Source organism: Oncorhynchus tshawytscha, linkage group LG10, assembly GCF_018296145.1.
Source record: "Oncorhynchus tshawytscha isolate Ot180627B linkage group LG10, Otsh_v2.0, whole genome shotgun sequence".
NCBI lineage: Eukaryota > Metazoa > Chordata > Actinopteri > Salmoniformes > Salmonidae > Oncorhynchus > Oncorhynchus tshawytscha.
In genome coordinates this window covers 68288645-68311271 of record NC_056438.1, presented here as the reverse complement: position 1 = coordinate 68311271, position 22627 = coordinate 68288645, and the positions used below count along the sequence as shown (strand labels likewise).

General features: G+C 44.9%; 1 pseudogene; it reads left to right on the top strand.

The window, feature by feature from the left end:
• Positions 1 to 20831, top strand: part of LOC112260788 — a 33510-nt pseudogene extending 12679 nt beyond the window's left edge.
• Positions 20832 to 22627: the final 1796 nt, after the last annotated feature.

The window sequence follows — 22627 nt, the reverse complement described above, 5'->3', positions numbered from 1 at the left end:
ATAACCCGCCAGCTGTATGTTATTCATGTCGTCGTTCAGCCACGACTCAGTGAAACATAAGATATTACAGTTTTTAATGTCCCGTTGGTAGGATATACGTGATTGTAGTTTTGGCCAGAGCCCTATGGTGCCTGGTCAAAAGTAGTGCACTACATAGGGAATAGGGGCCATTTGGGACTCATTATATATGCAGGAAGGTAGGATAACTTGATCTTACACTTCAGGGCCAACCTGTACTAAGTGTGTGTGTGTACTTCCTCAGACACGACTGGTACCAGACAGACTCCCAGGTCATCATCACCATCATGGTGAAAAATGCTCCCAAGGATGGTGTTATCGTCAATTTCGACAACAGACAGGTACACACACACATAGTCACACACAAATATAAACAAGCATGGGGCACACACAGAATTGTGTCAGATAAACTCAGCAAAAAGAGAAACGTCCCTTTTCAGGACCCTGTCTTTCAAAGATCATTCGTAAAAATCCCAGACTTCAGATCTTCTTTGTAAAGGGTTAAAACACTGTTTCCCATGCTTGTTCAATGACCCATAAACAATTAATGAACATGCACCTGTGGAATGGTCGTTACCTTCTTATGGCTGCAAGGGCAGTATTGAGTAGCTTGGATGAAAGGTGCCCAGAGTAAACGGCCTGCTCCTCAGTCCCAGTTGCTAATATATGCATATTATTATTAGTATTGGATAGAAAACACTCTGAAGTTTCTAAAACGGTTTGAATGATGTCTGTGAGTATAACATAACTCATATGTCAGGCAAAAACCTGAGAAGAAATCCAAACAGGAAGTGAGAAATCTGAGGTTGGTCGATTTTCAACCCAGCCCCTAATGAATTCACAGTGGTTATGGATATGGTTGAAGTTGGGCTTCCACTAGATGTCAACCGTCTTTAGAAACTTGAATGAGGCTTCTACTGTGTTGTGGGGCTGAATAAGAGCTGAATGAGTCAGGTTACTGGCAGAAAGCCATTTCCTGGTCACGCGCATTTCACATGACTTTTCGTCTGAATTTTTGCCTGGACCTGCCCGCGCATCTTGAGTTTAGATTGTGTACTGAACGCGCAAACCAAAAGGAGTTATTTGGATATAAATTATGGACTTTATGGAACAAATAAAACATTTATTGTGGAACTGGGATTCCTGGGAGTGCATTCTGATGAAGATCATCAAATGTAAGTGAATATTTATAATGCTATTTCTGACTTCTGTTGACTCCAACATGGCGGATATCTTTTTGGGTTGTGTTGGTCTCTGAGCGCCGTACTCAGATTATTGCATGGCTTTTTTGAAATTTGACAAAGCAGTTACATTAAGGAAAAGTATATCTTTAATTCTGTGAATAACACTTGTATCTTTTATCAATGTTTATTATGAGCATTTCTGTAAATTGATGTCGCTCTGTGCAAATTCACGGGATGTTTTGGAGGCAAAGCCAAATGTAAACTGAGGTTTTTGGATATATATATGAACTTGATCGAACAAAACATACATGTATTGTGTAACATGTTGTCCCGGGAGTGTCATCTGATGAAGAATATCAAAGGTTTAGTGATTCATTTGATCTCTATTTCTGCTTTTTGTGACTCCTCTCTTTGGTTGGAAAATCGCTGTATGCTTTCTGTGACTAGTTGCTGACATAACATAATGATATGTTCTGCTTTCGCCGAAAAGCTTTTTTTGAAATCGGGCACTGTGGTTGGATTAACGAGAATTGTATCTTTAAAATGGTGTCTAATACTTGTATGTTTGAGAATTTTGAATTATGAGATTTCTGTTGATTGAATTTGGCACCCTGCAATTTCATTGGCTGTTGGCGAGGGGTTCCTAGACAGGTTAAAACTTATTATGGCTGCAATCCCATTAACGGGATCGATATGACAACAGCCAGTGAAAGTGCAGGGCGCCAAATTCAAGATCTTGCATATCTGGTGCTGTCCATGAGGAGGAGATGCACTGCAGTACTCAGTATCTGGTGTGGCCACCAGCTGCATTGACTGTTACTTTTGATTTTGACCACCCCCCCTTTGTTCAGGGACACATTATTTCATTTCTGTTAGTCACATGTCTGTGGAACTTTGTCTCACTGAGTTTATGTCTCAGTTGTTGAATCTTGTTATGTTCATACAAATATTTACACATTGTCACGATCTTCCTCCTCTTCATCTGAAGAGGAGAGGCGAGAAGGATCAGAGGACCAAAATGCGGCGTGGTATGTGTTCATGATGAATGTTTAATTAAAGAAAGAACTGAACACTGAATACAAAAAACAATAAACAAATAAAGACCGTGAAGCTATCATAAGGACTGTGCTGACACAAGCAACTAACATAGACAATCACCCACAAACAAACAGTGCAACCCAGGCTACCTAAGTATGATTCTCAATCAGAGACAACTAATGACATCTGCCTCTGATTGAGAACCATACTAGGCCGAAACATAGAAATCCCCAAATCATAGAAAAATAAACATAGACTGCCCACCCCAACTCACGCCCTGACCATACAAAATAATGACAAAACAAAGGAAATAAAGGTCAGAACGTGACACACATGTTAAGTTTGCTGAAAATAAATGCAGTTGACAGTGGGAGGACGTTTCTTTTTTTGAGTTTATATACACGCACACACATCAGTGTAAGGGGCTCTTGAGGAGAGAAGTACAGTTCCAAGCTGCCAGAGTATTAGCCCTGTATAGTTGCTGAGGAGGAAGCTGTCCCTAGCATGTCTTTATTTCTCATCTTATTGACGTTAAAATTAGTCTGTTTGCGGCGGTGGTGTAGATAACATTGAATCAATTTGAAGTATGGGCATAGTGTTGTATCTGTGCTGTAAATACATGATTTGGGTTTAAATGAGATGGAGATGAGGAGTAATGGATGTTCTAGATCTGAAATGAAAGATTTCAGGGGAGTCATTCGGAAGGGAGTCATTCGCCCAGAGGTTGAGTAGGGCTCGTGTGCGTACACAGCTGTACAGAAGTAAAATAGGGGGTTGTTGTGTCCCCTGAGGTCCCGTTACAGTAGAGCAGCGCTCCCTCTGAAACACACAGAGGGGCCTGATTCCAATTCCATATCTCACACCCCTCCCTTCTCTCTGCCCTTGCCCACTCTCTCTTTCTGTGGTTGTGAGAACAGTAGGGGAGGTGTTATTATGGGTAATAAGATGGCTAGGGGCTTTTCCTCCAGGGGCACTGCTATGGGCACATGTTCCTTCATACATACACGCTCACTCACTCCTCCAGCTAGGCCCTCAGGGGTGCCTGTAAACTCAGGGAGGGTAAACTGTTCCTAGATCTAAGTCTAAATCCCCAATCCAAGAAAGAAAGCCCAACTGATTTCAGACCAGCACAAAACCCTTCAGGGTGAATTTGACGAAACGGTCCTCGACCCCCACCCCACTATAAAAAGAGGTGTGTGTTTTATAATTGTGTGTATCTCTCTCTTTAGTTGTCGGCTGTGGTGAAGCTTCCTTCAGGGGAGGACTTCAGCTTGAACATGAAGCTGCTGCATTCCATTGTCCCCCAACACAGCACCTTCAAGGTCCTCTCCACAAAGGTAACACACACGTCAAACCACTCAGCCTATCAGAACTACCATTTGCCTCAAAAAGGGCATAACATTGCAGCGCTCAGTCTTTATAAGGGACCCATAGCGATGTGATTTAACACATAGCAGGTTACCAGAGAATAACCACACTGAAATGTGGTAATTAACCATTAGTAGAACAGAGAGTTCTCTTTAATACAGACCTGACTGTGTCAACATACACCAGAGAGCTTCCCTGTGAGGATTAACAAGCTCTGAAGTTGTTGGTAATTATGGACATTAATGACTGGGAAGGACACTTGTTAGTGTACACTAATATGTGTGTATATAGTGTAGACCAGGGGTCTCACATTTTTACATTTGAGTAATTTGGCAGGAACTCTTATCCACAGCAATTTACAGGAGCAATTAGTGTTAAGTGCTTTTGCTCAAGGGCACATTGACAGATTTTTCACTTAGTCAGCTCTTAATGCTAGACTACCTGCTGCCAAACCCTGTTCCTAGTACCGCCCTGTAGGTTTTTCACCAACCATAATCTAGCGCACCCAATTCTAATAATTAGCTGGTTGATAAGCTGAACCAGGTTAGTCACAACTGGGGTTGGAGTGAAAACCTACAGGAGGGAAGCTCTCCAGGAACAGCGTTGGAGAGCCCTGGTGTAGGCTAATGAGGGTGTAGGCATCTCTCCATGGCTCTCTGGTGTTTCTGCTGTATTCTGTTGAACTGGACAATCCTTCTGAATGTCAAAATGGAATATAGATATATTGTATCGACGACAAATGGCACGCTTGAAAAGGGTTCAATGAGTGTATGACTAGCTTGAAACGGATCCAATGAGTTTGTGAGAATTTCATCCTGTGTTTGTGCGTGTACATGTCTAAAAGGGTTTGGGTGAGAGGGAGGGAGAGAGCCAACCCATCGAGTGTGCTTTGGGAATCTGTGGATAGGTGTAGGCTGTCGGGGCTCGCTCAGGGCACGAGATGGTGCTCAGTCTGCTAACGAGATAGTGGGACATGCCACACACACAGCACAACGGGGGGGGGAGGATGACAGAGCGTGAAGGGGGAGATGATTTGGAGGACAGATAGACATGCAGCCTCATAGCTCAGCAGAGAGGGGAAAAGATGGGGGGACAGAAAGAAGAAATGGATTAGAAAGTGAGGTAGAGAAGTGTCAAGTTATTCCTGAGTTCCTGCCAGCCAATGCCAAAACTAGTTTCCCCCCTAGAGAGAGGATGTAGCACCTCTTTCCTCCCCACAAACACTCACTCACAGTTCACCATGGCGACAGCAGACAGAGGTGCACGTGTGTTGAAGCCCAAGAGGGGTCGGGGGAAGGGATGGGGGAGAGAAGCGCGGAGGGGAGAGGGGGAGTAGAGGAGAGGGGTGGGGTGGGTGAGGAGAGGGGGTGGGGGAGAGAAAGACACAGGGGTGGGGGAGAGAAAGACACAGGGGTGGGGGAGAGAAAGACACAGGGTTCGGGAGAGAAAGACACAGGGTTCGGGAGAGAGACACAGGGTTTGGGGAGAGAAAGACACAGGGGTGGGGGAGAGAAAGACACAGGGGTAGGGGAGAGAAAGACACAGGGGTGGGGGAGAGAAAGACACAGGGGTGGGGGAGAGAAAGACACAGGGTTGGGGGAGAGAAAGACATAGGGTTGAGGGTAGAGGTCGACCGATTAATCAGAATGGCCGATTTAATTAGGGCCAATTTTCAAGTTTTCATAACAATCGGAAATTGGTATTTTTGGACGCCGATATTGCCCAATTTAACTAGGCAAGTCCTTTAACTGGGCAAGTCCTTTAACCGGGCAAGTCCTTTAACTAGGCAAGTCCTTTAACTGGGCAAGTCCTTTAACTGGGCAAGTCCTTTAACTGGGCAGGTCCTTTAACTAGGCAAGTCCTTTAACTGGGCAGGTCCTTTAACTGGGCAAGTCCTTTAACTGGGCAAGTCCTTTAACTAGGCAGGTCCTTTAACTAGGCAAGTCCTTTAACTAGGCAAGTCCTTTAACTAGGCAAGTCCTTTAACTGGGCAAGTCCTTTAACTGGGCAAGTCCTTTAACTGGGCAAGTCCTTTAACTGGGCAAGTCCTTTAACTGGGCAAGTCCTTTAACTGGGCAAGTCCTTTAAAAGGGCAAGTCCTTTAACTAGGCAGGTCAGTTAATAACACATTCATATTTTCAATGAAGGCCTAGGAACAGTGGGTTAACTGCCTTGTTCAGGGGCAGAACGACAGATTTTTACTTTGTCAGCTCAGGGATTCAATCTTGCAGCCTTACGGTTAACTAGTCCAACGCTCTAAACACCTGATTACATTGCACTCCGAGGAGCCTGCGTGTTACGCGAATGCAGTAAGAAGCCAAGGTAAGTTGCTAGCTAGCATTAAACTTAATCAATCATAATCACTAGTTATAACTACACATGGTTGATGACATTACTAGTTTATCTAGCGTGTCCTGCGTTGCATATAATCGATGCGGTGCGCATTCAGAAAAAGGACTGTCGTTGCTCCAACGCGTACCTAACCATAAACATCAATGCCTTTCTTAAAATCACGGGGACACGGACACACACACACACACACACACAGGGACGCACGGAGAGACATGGACACAGGGAAAGACACGCACACAGGGACACGCACACAGGGACACGCACACAGGGACACGCACACAAGGACACGCACACAGGGACACACACACAGGGACACACACACACAGGGAGACATGCGCACACAGGGAGACACACACACACAAACACACACACACACAGGGACACACACGGGAACACACACGGACACACACACACGGGGACACACACACACAGGGACGCAGGGAGAGACACGCACACAGGGAGAGAAACACACAGGGACACGCACACAGAGACACACACACACAGGGACACACACACACAGGGAGACACGCGCACACAGGGAGACATGCGCACACAGGGAGACACACACACACAAACACACACACACACAGGGACACACACGGGAACACACACGGACACACACACACGGGGACACACACACACAGGGACGCAGGGAGAGACACGCACACAGGGAGAGAAACACACAGGGACACGCACACAGAGACACACACACACAGGGACACACACACACAGGGAGACACGCGCACACAGGGAGACACGCGCACACAAACACACACACACACAGGGACACACACACACACACACACAGGGAGACACGCGCACACAGGGAGACACACACACACAAACACACACACACAGGGACACACACACACGGGAACACACACATGGACACACACACAGGGACACACACACACAGGGACGCAGGGAGAGAAACACACGCACACAGGGAGACACACACAGGGAGACGCACACAGGGACACAGGGACACACGCACACAGGGCCACACGCACACAGGGGGACACGCGCACACAGGGAGACACGCACACACAGGGAGACACACACACACAGAAGGAGACAGAGACACACACACACATACAGGTAGACGGAGACACACACACACACACACATACAGGTAGACGGACACACACACACACACACACAGGGACACACACACACAGGAACACACACACACACAGGGAGACACACACACACAGAAGGAGACAGACACACACACACACACAGGTAGACGGAGACACACACACACACACACACATACAGGTAGACGGACACACACACACACACACACACACACACACACAGGGAGAGACACACACACACACAGGGAGAGACACACACCCACACACACACAGGGAGATACGCACACACAGGGACACACACACACACACACACACAGGAGACACACACAGACACACACACACAGGTAGAGACACACACACACACAGGGAGACACACACACACACGCAGGGACACACACACGGGACACACACACACACACAGGGACACACACACACAGGGAGACACAGACACACATACACAGGTAGACGGAGACACACGGACACACACACACACGCAGGGACACACACACTGGAACACACACACACGGGGACACACACACACACACACACAGGGAGATACGCACACAGGGACACACACGCACACAGACACGCACACAGGGACACAGACACACACAGGGACACACACACACAGGGACACACACACAGGGACACACTCACACACACACAGGGACACACACACACAAACACACAGGGAGACACACGCAGGGGGAGACGGAGACACACACACATACAGGTAGACGGAGACACACACACACACAGGGAGAGACACACACACACAGGGTGAGAGACACACACACCCACACACACAGGGAGACACGCTCACACAGGGACACATACATACAGGGACACACACAGGGACACACACACACACAGGGACACACACAGACAGGGACACACAGGAACACACACACACACACACACACACATGGACACACACATGGACACACACACACACACACAGGGAGACTGAGACACACACAGACACACACACACAGGTAGAGGGAGAGACACACACACACACAGGTAGACGGAGACACACACAGGGAGAGACACATACATAGGGAGACACACACACACGGACACACACACACACACACACAACACCGGGTGACACACACACACAACACAGGGAGACACACAGGGAGACACACACACAACACAGAGAGACACACACACACAACACAGGGAGAAACACACACACACACACCGGGTGACACACACACAACACAGGGAGACACACACACAACACAGGGAGACACACACACACACACACAACACAGGGAGACACATACAACACAGGGAGACACACACACAACACAGGGAGACACAGGGTCGGTAGGGATTTCTTTGTCCCATCACACACTAGCGACTCCTGTGGCAGGCCGGGCGCAGTGCACACTGACACGGTCGCCACACACACAACACAGGGAGACACACACACACAACATAGGGAGACACATACACACACACAACACAGGGAGAAACACATCAGTTGATGGGTGCATTCCTTTCCGCTAGGCACACTTAGAGCTGATTTCTGAACAGGTGAATTGTGTGCGTTGTGTGAAAAAGAGAGCGAGAGAGTGTGTGCTGAGATTATTTGATGCTTGTCTGACTTAATTTGAGTAGATCCGTATTCTGGTATGAGAAGGAAGAAGTACAGAAAAACAGACCTCCCTTTTATCCCTAACCTGTCTCCAACTAACTTCTCTTCAGTCCCATGGTTGTGCAGAAGTCCGACTAGCTGCAGTGCTCACTGTTTATCAGGGTGCATTGGGTTCCTTTCACTCCAAACGTTTGTTTACTTTCCCTGACGCACAGTTCAGACACTGAATTAATAACGAGTCGAACTGAATAGAAATTAAGAACGGGCTGGCATGATTGATGTACCAATTGGTTTCATACAGTCGCTCTCAACACTGCAGCAGACTTCCTTGGTTGGTTTTGGGTCGAATTCGGGTGTAACAGCGACCTCTCAGAGATGTCCTCCACCTGCGATCTGGAGCCATGATTGTGCTTCCGTTGTGGTTGTGGTCGAGAGGCAACCTTTTTTTGCATGAAATTAACATGCATTACCGTTTCTTCCGACAGTGGAAGAACTGCTATGGATCGCTGCATGAAAGAAGGCAAGCGGCACAGTGGTCTATGGCACTGCATCGCAGTCCTAGCTGTTCCACTAGAGATTCTGGGTTCGAGTCCAGGCTCTGTTTCAGCTGGCCCCGACCGGGAGACCCATGGGGCAGTGCGCAATTGGCCCAGCGTCGTCCGGGTCAGGGGAGGGTTTGATCGGTAGGGATTTCCTTGTCCCATCACACACTAGCGACTCCTGTGGCAGGCCGGGCGCAGTGCACACTGACACGGTCGCCAGGTGTACGGTGTTCCCTCCGACACATTGGTGCAGCTGGCTTCCGGGTTAAGTGGGCATTGTGTCAAGAAGCTGTGCAGCTTGGTTGGATTGTGTTTCGGAGGACGCACGGCTCTCAACCTTCGCCTCTCCAGAGTCCCTACGGGAGTTGCAGTGATGAGACAAGACTGTCTACCAATTGGATACCACGAAAAGGGGGTAAAAAATTTAAAATAAAATGAAGGCATGCTTCAACAGCACCACTCCGAAAGAGCATCATAGGCTGCCGAACTATCGTCAAATGACAGGCGAAGGGTACTATATTGTTTCAGACGACAATCTATCCAAATCAAATCAAATGTATTCATATAGCCCTTCATACATCAGCTGATATCTCAGTGCTGTACAGAAACCCAGCCTAAAACCCCAAACAGCAAGCAATGCAGGTGTAGAAGCACGGTGGCTAGGAAAAACTCCCTAGAAAGGCCAAAACCTAGGAAGTCAGAGGTCAGGGCCCGAGACACACTCTGTGCACTCTAACCACTCTTTCAAAAAGAATGTGACGTAGTTCTGTGCTGTGATAGGGCGCTGTTTGAACTAGGGCTTAGAAGGGAAGATAGACACACATGCATTTTGCTCTGCCTGGATACCCCAGAAGTACCCCCCTCGTGCATTTTACCTATAGGTATATGGTCTCATGAATCTTCTCAAGAACCCCTGTGGATAGGCCAAGTAGTAGCCCTGGTTGGGAATCACTGGTATAGCTTGTAAAATAACGTGCGCCTCTTTGAGCTGTTATTGTGACTCTTCAGACAGTCACAAATTTCATAGGCCTATGCACAATTCAATATATGGGCATCTCTGTCAGACATGAATGCTGTTAACAATTCAGAGAGGCATGAGGGAAATGTTCCCTATCTTCACATGTCCTAGACCCTAGGCTATTTTCATTTCCAGTTCCAATCCCACTGAAACCCCAAATTCTGACTCGTGTCTCACCTAAAAATTCCTAACTTTATTCTGTAATCTATAGGTTGTGTAATCAAAGCACGTCGCTTGCTTATTTAAAAGGGAAAGGGGGATACCTAGTCAGTTGTACAACTGACTACTTTCAACTGAAATGTATCTTATGCATTTAACCCAACCCCTAAATTACCGCTCTTACGTTTCCCCCTTCTCTGTCTTGTACTTGTTGCCCATATGAGAGCTTCAGTAGGTGTGAGCAACAAACAGTACGAGAGTAGGTATGGCTATTTTTAAAACAGTTGCTCCCTGTTAAGATACCTTGAACTATTTCCACTCTTCATCTCCCCGGTATTAATGAGCTGATCTGATATCTGTATAAATATAGGAGATATTCTGTCATTCATTTGAAGGTTATCAAGCAAGCTTAGCAACTTCGGTCAGTTGACGTTTGTTTGACTGCCATTACAAAGTTTCTATGATTCGACAATGTCATTTGTCAAAGATAGTAACTTTATCATATCTAAATATCTGTTTAATTTTCCCTGAAATCTTTAAATCGTGTCGCAGCCAAGTCAACAAGGTGGCGGTGCGCCCCTCTTATTTTGCGAGACCCAAATAATGACCATACTTGGTTCCATACATATCTGGCCATGGAAGAAGTGGTCAGAAAATGACTTTTTTAAGCTGAATGTTAAAACATTTTTGCTGGCTACCCAAACTCCTTGCTCCGGCCAAACACTATGCCACGGATGTTAGTTTATTCTCTGCAATGAGTCTGGATCTGAGCACCTCCCCGACTATTTCTAGAACGCAAACACATTCTAACCATTGTGATTCGTCCCAGAAACCAATGGGTTGGGCCAGAGCCCGAACAAACACATGTGGGTAAAGCGCCATTTTGACAATGTGTCATTGCCTTTTGATACATTGATTGGTTAGAAATGATCCAATCACTGAATACTTTGTTTTGTACAACACCCCTCATTTTGATGTCACCACAAACTACTTCAATAATGGCAGTCTCAGACTGAAGTATGTAGCAAACAGAGTAGCAGAAGAATTGTTGGAGTCATCATTCACCATACCATGAGACATCCATGTCTTCAATGGAAAATATTAACAGTTGAGTTAGGTGTCATTTAGAAGCTTACAAACAGGGTTGTCGAAAGTCATTTATTGAGGAACATTTTTAAAAAACATCTTCATATTAGCCTGTGTTGTAGCTAAGTCCCTACTTTATATGATCTGAGGTTTTTGTGTTGTGCTGCCATTGGTTAAGACACAACATGCTCATGAATACAGGGTGGGTGTCATTTCAATCATAGGTCCATTCAATGAAAACTATTTATCTTCAGACCATCTCTTTCGGACCACTGCACTTTAGCTGGTACACCATTGACATTTAAATGTAATTTACATTTTAACTTCTAATTACTTCCACAAAGATGGCTGCTAGTCCACCCACTGTCGAATGTCAATTTTTAAAGACTTTAACAAGAAAATCCTTTTTTTAAATGTGTGAACCTCTGACCATCTTTGCGGTACCATTTGAAATGTCAAACATGACAAATCAAGCCCAAACTGTGCTATGTAGTAGGAGTTGTAGTTTCCAACAAGCCAATATTATACATAGTTTAGGGCAGAAAAAGTGGTAACTAACGACAATGACCATAATCCATTACACCTGCTACATTAGGTTAGTGTGGGGCAGACACGGAGGGAGAGAAGAGAGAAATGCACAATCGAGAGGGATAGAGAGCAGTTGCTTCGAGGCATCTCTACCCGAAGAAACATCCTCTAAGTGATTGATAGTTGATATTCAGCAGTCATAAAAGTAGGGCTGGGAATTGGCAGGGACCTCACGATACGATATTATCACGATTCTTATTATTATCACGATATGTATTGTGATTCTCACGATTCTAAAAATATTGCGATTCGATACTGATTTCTATTGCGATTCAACGTTCCAAACATATTGCTTACCATATGTCGGCTGCAGAGGGATGAGAGAGACATGAGAAAACACGTTTTGATCAGGCATGGCAGTAAAAGTGCTGAAAACACATTTTATTCCTTTTGTTTTATTATTAAAAAAGGAAAAATGGAGGAAAAATACTGCCGCTTTGGTGTAGGTACAGCCAACTAGCGCAAAAATAATATTGAGAATTTGTTTTTAAAGCCATACGGTATGTAACTATCGATTTTAGTTTTTCACCCATCACTACAAAAAAGTATACCTTATTTACTTTGAAAAACGATTAAATAGTGACTTTGTCAGACAGCATAGGCAGCAGCTCTATAGAGATGACGACTTGGCTATAAATAATAGTCATCAAATTAAACAAGTGTAATTAATATACACAACCTAAATATTTAATTAGTCGTGAATAAATTGTGGTTAATAAGTAGAATGGAGTATTGTTTCTTCATCCTATGTCATGTAATCTGTAATTATGTTTATTTATTATTTTTTTCAGAGAAATTGGTCATTGAAATTAGATTTGTCCCATCCTACATCCTGATATTACTAGGTTCTGACCACCAGATGCTATTCAGATTTTATTTTATTTTTTTGTTTTTTACCCCATCAATGTTAAAGGGATAGTTCACCCAAATTACAAAATTGGACAAGGTATGACAGCAACCCATGATTTTGGTATTGTTTACCTTGCCACTGCTTCAAATGCTATCTTTTTAGCATTTGTGGCATAAATCCAATGTGTGGCACAAGTCAAAGGTGCCTATATTAGCATTTCTACGCTTCATATGCAAACCATCATTGAGTTATACAATACATTTTTTTATACCTTGTGATTCAGACATGAAGCATGAAAATGCTAATATACAGTGGGGCAAAAAAGTATTTAGTCAGCCACCAATTGTGCAAGTTCTCCCACTTAAAAAGATGAGAGAGGCCTGTAATTGTCATCATAGGTACACTTCAACTATGACAGACAAAATGAGAAAAAAAATCCAGAAAATCACATTGTAGGATTTTTTATGAATTTATTTGCAAATTATGGTGGAAAATAAGTATTTGGTCACCTACAGACAAGCAAGATTTCTGGCTCTCACAGACCTGTAACTTCTTCTTTAAGGGGCTCCTCCACTCTTACCTGTATTAATGGCACCTGTTTGAACTTGTTATCAGTATAAAATACACCTGTCCACAACCTCAAACAGTCACACTCCAAACTCCACTATGGCCAAGACCAAAGAGCTGTCAAAGGACACCGGAAAATTGTAGACCTGCACCAGGCTGGGAAGACTGAATCTGCAATAGGTAAGCAGCTTGGTTTGAAGAAATCAACTGTGGGAGCAATTATTAGGAAATGGAAGACATACAAGACTGGGGCTCCACGCAAGATCTCACCCCGTGGTGTCAAAATGCTCACAAGAACGGTGAGCAAAAATCCCAGAACCACACGAGGGGACCTAGTGAATTACCTGCAGAGAGCTGGGACCAAAGTAACAAAGCCGTAACACACTACGCCGCCAGGGACTCAAATCCTGCAGTGCCAGACGTGTCCCCCTGCTTAAGCCAGAACATGTCCAGGCCCGTCTGAAGTTTGCTAGAGAGCATTTGGATGATCCAGAAAAAGATTGGGAGAATGTCATTTGGTCAGATGAAACCAAAATATAACTTTTTGGTAAAAACTCAACTCGTCGTGTTTGGAGGACAAAGAATGCTGAGTTGCATCCAAAGAACACCATACCTACTGTGAAGCATGGGGGTGGAAACATCATTCTTTGGGGCTGTTTTTCTGCAAAGGGACCAGGACGACTGATCCGTGTAAAGGAAAGAATGAATGGGGCCATGTATCGTGAGATTTTGAGTGAAAACCTCCTTCCATCAGCAAGGGCATTGAAGATGAAACGTGGCTGGGTCTTTCAGCATGACAATGATCCCAAACACACCGCCCGGGCAACGAAAGAGTGGCTTCGTAAGAAGCATTTCAAGGTCCTGGAGTGGCCTAGCCAGTCTCCAGATCTGAACCCCATAGAAAATCTTTGGAGGTAGTTGAAAGTCTGTGTTGCCCAGCAACAGCCCCTAAACATCACTGCTCTAGAGGAGATCTGCATGGAGGAATGGGCCAAAATACCAGCAACAGTGTGTGAAACCTTGTGAAGACTGACAGAAAAAGTTTGCCCTCTGTCATTGCCAACAAAGGGTATATAACAAAGTATTGAGATAAACTTTTGTTATTGACCAAATACTTATTTTCCACCATAATTTGCAAATAAATTAATTAAAAATCCTACAATGTGATTTTCTGGATTTATTTTGTCTGTCATAGTTGAAGTGTACCTATGATGATAATTACAGGCCTCTCTCATCTTTTTAAGTGGGAGAACTTGCACAATTGGTGGCTGACTAAATACTTTTTTGCCCCACTGTAGGTACCATTAACTCTCATTGGATTTGTGCTACAAATGCTAAAATGTTGGCATTTGAAACAGTGGAAAACTAATTCAAAGCATGGATTGTTGTCATACCTTGTCCATAAGACTGCATACAGGGTAAGGAAACCAATATGTAATTTGTTTGAACTGTCCCTCTGGTGCTTGTCGGATGTGGCATGGCTTGCAAAACTATAATGGATTACAGAGGCCTACCAGACAACCTACATACCTTCTATGCAAGCTTCGAGGCTAGCAACACTGAACTATGTTTGAGAACACCAGCTGTTTGGGATGATTGTGTGATCACGCTCTCCGTAGCCTATGTGAGTAAGACCTTTTAAACAGGTTAATGATCACAAGGCCGCATTGCCAGATGGATTACCAGGATGTGTACTCAGAACATACGATGACCAGCTGGCAAATGTCTTAACTGACATGTTCAACCTCTCCCTGACCCAGTCTGTAATACCTACAATTAATATCGGAAGTTTACGTACACCTTAGCCAAATGCATTTAAATGTTTTCCACAATTCCTGATATTTAATCTTAAAAAATTCCCTGTCTTAGGTCAGTTAGGATCACCACTTTATTTTAAGAATATGAAATGTCAGAATAATAGTAGAGAGTGATTTAATTCAGCTTTTATTTCTTTCATCACATTCCCAGTGGGTCAGAAGTTTACATACACTCAATTAGAATTTGGTAGTATCGCCTTTAAATTGTTTAACTTGGGTCAAACATTTCGGGTAGCCTTCCACAAGCTTCCCACAATAAGTTGGGTGAATTTTGGCCCATTCCTCCTGACAGAGCTGGTGTAACTGAGTCAGGTTTGTTGGTCTCCTTCCTCGCACAATAATTTTCAGTTCTGCCCACAAATGTTCTATTGGCTTGAGGTCAGGGCTTTGTGATGGCCACTCTAATACCTTGACTTTGTTGTCCCTAAGCCATTTTGCCACAACTTTGGAAGTATGCTTGGAGTCATTGTCCATTTGGAAGACCCATTTGCGAACAAGCTTTAACTTCCTGACTGATGTCTTGAGATGTTGCTTCAATATATATACACATAATTTTCCTGCCTCATGATGCTATCTATTTTGTGAAGTGCACCAGTCCCTCCTGCAGCAAAGCACCCCCACAACATGATGCTGCCACCCCCGTGCTTCACGGTTGGGATGGTGTTCTTCGGCTTGCAAGCCCTGTTTCCTCCAAATATAACGATGGTAACTATGGCCAAACAGTTATATTTTTGTTTCATCAGACCAGAGGACATTTCTCCAAAAAGTATGATCTTTGTCCCCATGTGCAGTTGCAAACCGTAGTCTGGCTTTTTTTATGGTGGATTTGGACAGTGGCTTCTTCCTTGCTGAGCGGCCTTTCAGGTTATGTCGATATAGGACTCATTTTACTGTGGATATAGATACTTTTGTAATTGTTTCCTCCAGCATCTTCTGGGTCCTTTGCTGCTGTTCTGGGATTGATCTGCAATTTTCACACGAAAGTGCGTTCATCTCTAGGAGACAGAACGTGTCTCCTTCCTGAGCGGTATGACGGCTGCGTAGTTCCATGGTGCTTATACTTGCGTACTATTGTTTTTACAGATGAACGTGGTACCTTCAGGTGTTTGGAAATTGCTCCCAAATTGTCACACAATACGCCATAATGACGAAGTGAAAATCGGTTTTTAAGCATTTTTGCAAATTTTTTAAAAATAAAAAACAATACCTTATTTACATAATTATTCAGACCCTTTGTTTTGAAACTCGAAATTGAGCCCAGGTGCATCCTGTTTGCATTGATCATCCTTGATGTTTCTACAACTTGATTGGAGTCCACCTGTGGTAAATTGAATTGATTAGACATGATTTGGAAAGGTACACATCTGTTTTTTTAAGGTCCCACAGTATATGGTGCATGTCAGCAAAAACAGCATTGAAGGTCCCCAAGAACACAGTGGTCTCCATCATTCTTAAATGGGAGAAGTTTGGATTTTTCCTAGAGCTGGCTGCCTGGGGAGAAGGGACTCGGTCAGGGAGGTGACCAAGAACCCGATGGTCAGTCTGATAGAGTTCCTCTGTGGAGATGGGAGAACCTTCTAGAAGGACAACCAACTCTGCAGCACTCCACCAATCAGGCCTTTATGGTAGAGTGGCAAGATGGAAGCCACTCTTCAGTAAAAGGCACATGACCACCCACTTGGAGTTTGCCAAAAGGCACGTAAAGACTCTCAGACCATGAAAAACAGGATTTTCTGGTCTGATGAAACTAAGCTTGAACTCTTTGGCCTGAATGCCACGCGTCACATCTGGAGGAAACCTGGCACCATACCTACGGTGAAGCATGGTGGTGGCAGCATGCTGTGTGGATGTTTTGCAGCAGGAAGGACTGGGAGACTAGTCAGGATTGAGGGAAAGATAACCAGAGCAAAGTACAGAGAGATCCTTGATGAAAACCTGCTTCAGAGCTCTCAGGACCTCAGACTGGGGCAAAGGTTCACCTTCCAACAGGACAACAACCCTAAGCACACAGCCAAGACGATGCAGGAGTCGCTTTGGGACAAGTCTCTGAATGTCCTTGAGTGGCCCAGCCAGAACCCAATCAAACATCTCTGGAGAGACCTGAAAATAGCTGTGCAGCAATGCTCACAATCCAACCTGACAGAGCTTGCAAGGATCTGCAGAGCTGAATGGGAGAGCCTCCCCAAATACAGGTGTGCCAAACTTGTAGAGTCATACCAAAGAAGATTCCAGGCTGTAATTGCTGCCGAAGGTTCTTCAAGAAAGTACTGAATAAAGGGTCTGAGTACTTATGTAAATGTCATATTTCAGGTTTTTATTTTTTTAGCAAAAAAATAGCTGGTTTTTGCTTTGTTATTATGGGGTATTGTGTGTAGATTGAGAAAAGCAAAAACTATTTAATACATTTTAGAATAAGGCCCATAACGTAACAATGTGGAAAAAGTCAAGGGATCTGAATAATTTCCAAATGTACTGTACTATGAAGAACATTGAAAGTCAAAGTGGAGGGTTCCATCAATCAATCAATTAATCTATATATTTTATATAGCCCTTTCTCACAAAGTTGTCTCAAAGTGCTTAAGAGAGACCCAGCCTAAAACCCCAAAGAGCCAGCAATGCAGAAGCACAGTGGCCAGGAAAAACTCCCCATTAAGGCAGGAACCTAGGAAGAAACTTGGAGAGGAACTAAGTTCCTAGGGGTGGCCAGTCCTCTTCTGGCTGTACCCTGGTGGACATTTTTAAGAGTACATGTGTGGCCATAAAGACAGATTGTTTTTCAAGATGTTTTCAAATGTTCATAGATGACCAGCAGGGTCAAATAATATCCATGGTGGCCATGGAGGTTGCAATTGACTGACCCATGTTCAACTGCTGTCCACAGTCTCCCAATATTTTAGATACTTTTGGTCATGTGGTGTATGTGGACATTCCAAATCATGGGCATTAATATGGAGTGCCCCCCTTTTTGCTGCTATAACAGCCACTCTTCTGGGAAGGCATTCCACTAGATGTTGGAACATTACTGCGGGGACTTGCTTCCATTCAGCCACGAGCATTAGTGAGTTCGGGCACTGATGTTGTGCGATTAGGCATGGCTCGCATTCAGCGTTCCAATTCATCCAAAAGGTGTTTGATGGGGTTAAGGTCAGGGCTCTGTGAGGCTTCCACACCGTTCTCGAAAAAACATTTCTGTATGGACCTTTCTTTATGGACCTCGCTTTGTGCACAGTGGCATTGTAATGGTGGAAGAGGAAAGGGCCTTCCCCAAATTGTTGCCACAAATTTGGAAGAACAGAATTTTCTATAATGTCGTATGCTGTAGCTTTTAAGAATTCCCTTCACTAGCCCGAATCATGAAAAAACATTATTCTTCCCCCCACCAAACTTTACAGTTGGCACTATGCATTGAGACTGGTAGCGTTCTCCAAACCCAGATTTGTCCGTCGTATTGGGTTAGTTTTGAGCTCCTCTGTTAGCTCTGTAATCGGTGCTCTTGTCTGAATGTGTGTCCTCTGATGCTCTGGCATCTACTCCTGACACCTTCATGGAATGAACAATCTCATCTCCCTGCCGAGCAGAAATGTTCTTTAATTGCGTCGACATGCCAGCGCATCCCCTACTCTTATCAGACTGTCTCTGAACACACACACAGTTACTTACACACAAACAAACCTAAGATGACGGGGGTACTGGAGAACTCAGCAGATTGCATGTCCCACTGGTATGGGGCCTGTCGCTGCAGCTCAGTGGGTGTGGATGGTGGCGGCTCTCCTCTCATCTTCTTGTCTCCTTTCTTCTCCGATGTAATGATCTGTCCCAAAATGTGTGCTCCTGCCGCTGTGATCCACAGAATGATAGCTCTCACCCACACACACTAGTATATTGAGCTGTGTTGATCACACACTCCGGCCCCTCAATCTGACAGACGTCTCGTTAGCGCTCTGTCTGGATGATCTGGGTGTGGGCTGTGCCCCCGCATATCCCTGTGTGTCTGTGGTGAGCTGATCACACCACTAAAAGACTGGTGGGCTCTGTCTGAGCTACCATCTTCTGAACTTCTGTGTTGAGCCCTATTTAGACTACCAATTACTCTTTTCTCCCTCCGCTCCCCGCTCTTTTACTGGCGTTCTTTCTCTTTGTCCTCTCGCTTTCTCTTTGTCCTCTCACTTTCTCTTTGTTCTTTTGCTCTCTTTCTCTCCTCGCTTGCGCTCTCTTTCTCTCCTCGCTTGCGCTCTCTTTCTCTCCTCACTTGCCCTCTCTTTCTCTCCTCGCTTGCCCTCTCTTTCTCTCCTCGCTTGCCCTCTCTTTCTCTCCTCGCTTGCGCTCTCTTTCTCTCCTCGCTTGCGCTCTCTTTCTCTCCTCGCTTGCACTCTCTTTCTCTCCTCGCTTGCGCTCTCTTTCTCTCCTCGCTTGCGCTCTCTTTCTCTCCTCGCTTGCGCTCTCTTTCTCTCCTCGCGCTCTGTATCTCTCCTCGCGCGCTCTCTTTCTGTCCTCACGCTCTCTTTCTCTCCTCGCTCGCGCTCTCTTTCTGTCCTCGCTCGTGCTCTCTTTCTGTCCTCGCTCTTGCTCTCTTTCTCTCCTCGCGCGCTCTCTTTCTGTCCTCGCTCGTGCTCTCTTTCTGTCCTCGCTCGTGCTCTCTCTCCTCGCGTGCTCTCGTTCTGTCCTCGCTCGTGCTCTCTTTCTCTCCTCGCTCGTGGTCTCTTTCTGTCCTCGCTCGTGCTCTCTTTCTGTCCTCGCTCGTGCTCTCTTTCTCTCCTCGCTCGTGCCCTCTTTCTCTCCTCGCTCGTGCCCTCTTTCTCTCCTCGCTCGTGCTCTCTTTCTGTCCTCGCTCGTGATCTCTTTCTGTCCTCACGCTCTCTTTCTCTCCTCACTCGTGCTCTCTTTCTGTCCTCCTCCCCGCTCTCTTAGGTAGAGGTCAAGATGCAGAAGACAGAGTGGATCAGGTGGGAGAAGCTGGAGGGAGAGGGACAGGAGCCCAACGTCAAACACTTCATCCCCAGTCAGTTCCTCTCCGTCACACACACGCGTGCTCTCTCCACCTTTTGCGCTCTCTGTCTTACACTAACATTTAACAAATTCAGAACTGGTTTCTGGTACTGAAACCTTTTTAATGCGTGTGTGTTCCTGTGTAGCTCTAGCCGTAACTGGGACAAGGTGGTGGGGGACATCAGTGAGGAGGAGAAGCTGGAGGGACACGCAGCGCTCAACAAATCTACTGTGACGACACTGACGAGGTCAAACGGGCCATGAACAAATCCTTTGTGGGTATACACACACCACGAGAGGAACGGAGAAAGGTGTTTTTGTTTTAGCAGTACACAGTATCACTGACTCTCTTCTCCTCCCCCTGTAGGTAGAGGCGGGTGGTACAGTCCTGAGCACCAACTGGACAGACGTCGGGAAGAGAACGATAGAGATGAGCCCTCCTGATGACATGGAGTTTAAGAAGTACTGAAGAACACTCTCGCTCTCTGTCTCAAATGGATCGCCCATATCTCCCCCCTTCCTCCTCCCAGGCCATGTCTGTTAATATATTTTTATTTTTATTTCACCTTTATTTAACCAGGTAGACTAGTTGAGAACAAGTTCTCATTTACAACGGCGACCTGGCCAAGATAAAGCAAAGCAGTGCGACACAAACAACACAGTTACACATGGAATAAACAAACATACAGTCAATAATACAATAGAGAAACGGTCTATATACAGTGTGTGCAAATGAGGTAAGGCAATAAATAGGTCATAGTGGTGAAATAATTACAATATAGCAATTGAACACTGGAATGATTGGTGTGCAAGTAGAGATACTGGGGTGCAAAGGCGCAAAATAAATCAAATAAAAAATAGTATGGGGGATGAGGTAGTAGGATGGGCTATGTACAGGTGCAGTGATCTGTGAGCTGCTCTGACAGCTGGTGCTTAAAGTTAGTGAGGGAGATAAGTGTTTCCAGTTTCAGAGATTTTGCTTTCTCCTCCTTGCCTCCAATGGACATGTCCACTTTATTCCCCCAAACCCACCCTTCCTTCCAGTCCGTCTGTCAATATTGGTTTTAGAGCTTTGGTGCTTTTCGCCACAGTCCAGGAACCACTAGTAACTCTAGCGTTTAACCATTCTGACAAACACTATAAAGAGGTTAATCGGTACATCTGTCTATCCTATATATAATATAAAAACTGGGAATCATCTGAATGGCCAATTTGGTTAAAGGTAGTGAGTGTAGGGTTGAACCTGATTCCTGGACTGCCTCTTGTGGTTGTTCTTGTGTTTAGAGCCTTTCTTTATCCGGGGTGGGTGGGAGGTGAGGGACGTTTATGTTGTCCCATTCACCACTTGGAAAGAATACAAAATATGTTAAATGTTGTTGTTTTTTGTACTTGTATAAGAATTCTAGAATATTTTTCCACATCAGCAGCAATACAGTCATGCAATGGAAGTCAAATTTGAATTTCCTTTTCCTCAATGTGATTCAAACTTAAATGTAAGTAAATTATTTAGTTTGTTTCACTGTGTGTAATGTTGTCTAAGTGACCTCGGGCGTGTTCAGAAGGACAACCATTTTTAAACGTTCTGATAAACATATGTTATGTACATCAAAGGAATCAAACCTGCGCTATTCGTGGCATTTTATCTGCAACATTTGGCTACTGAAGGTGGCCCAAAAGAAAGCTAGCATCGTCAATTACCAATACCAAACACACCCAATCCTGTACTAATCTACTGTACTATATTACAGGGAGTAGACCTCATCCTCACACACTACGCTCTGCTGCACTCTGCTTTGAGTGGGCGTTGCGTTAAGTGCAGGAGCATTAATATGGATCTAACTGCATCATCAGCCCTCACACTGAGTTAAGTGAAAAATACACACACCCCTTCCCTTCCTCACTGAGTTAAGTGTTCAATTCATTGCACGTTGTTTCAGGTGCCGTGGCGATCAAATGGCTTCGGTTAAAACTCTTAACTGCATCTCACGCACCCACACAGCCCCCTGCCTGAAGCTGCTCTACTAACATCAAAAGGAGTTAAGCACTTAGCATCGTGGGTAAGATCTCAGCATGACGGCTGCAGTCTTTAGTCTCATTTAACACTTCTAGAACTGGAACGCTGACATTAAAGCTTTCGAGATCTCTGAAACTCACTGCTGCTCTCAAAGTTTTTCACCTTCTGGATCAACTAGTATATTTTCCATATTAACTCCAGTGTGTTTGGCTGCATGCATGCTGTGTGTACGGTAGCATTCATCTCTGCTCTTGACACATACAGTACAGACTAATTTGCAACATACAGTTTGAAGGGCCGCTTATGTATTGAGGACAGTACATTACTGAAGTAATGT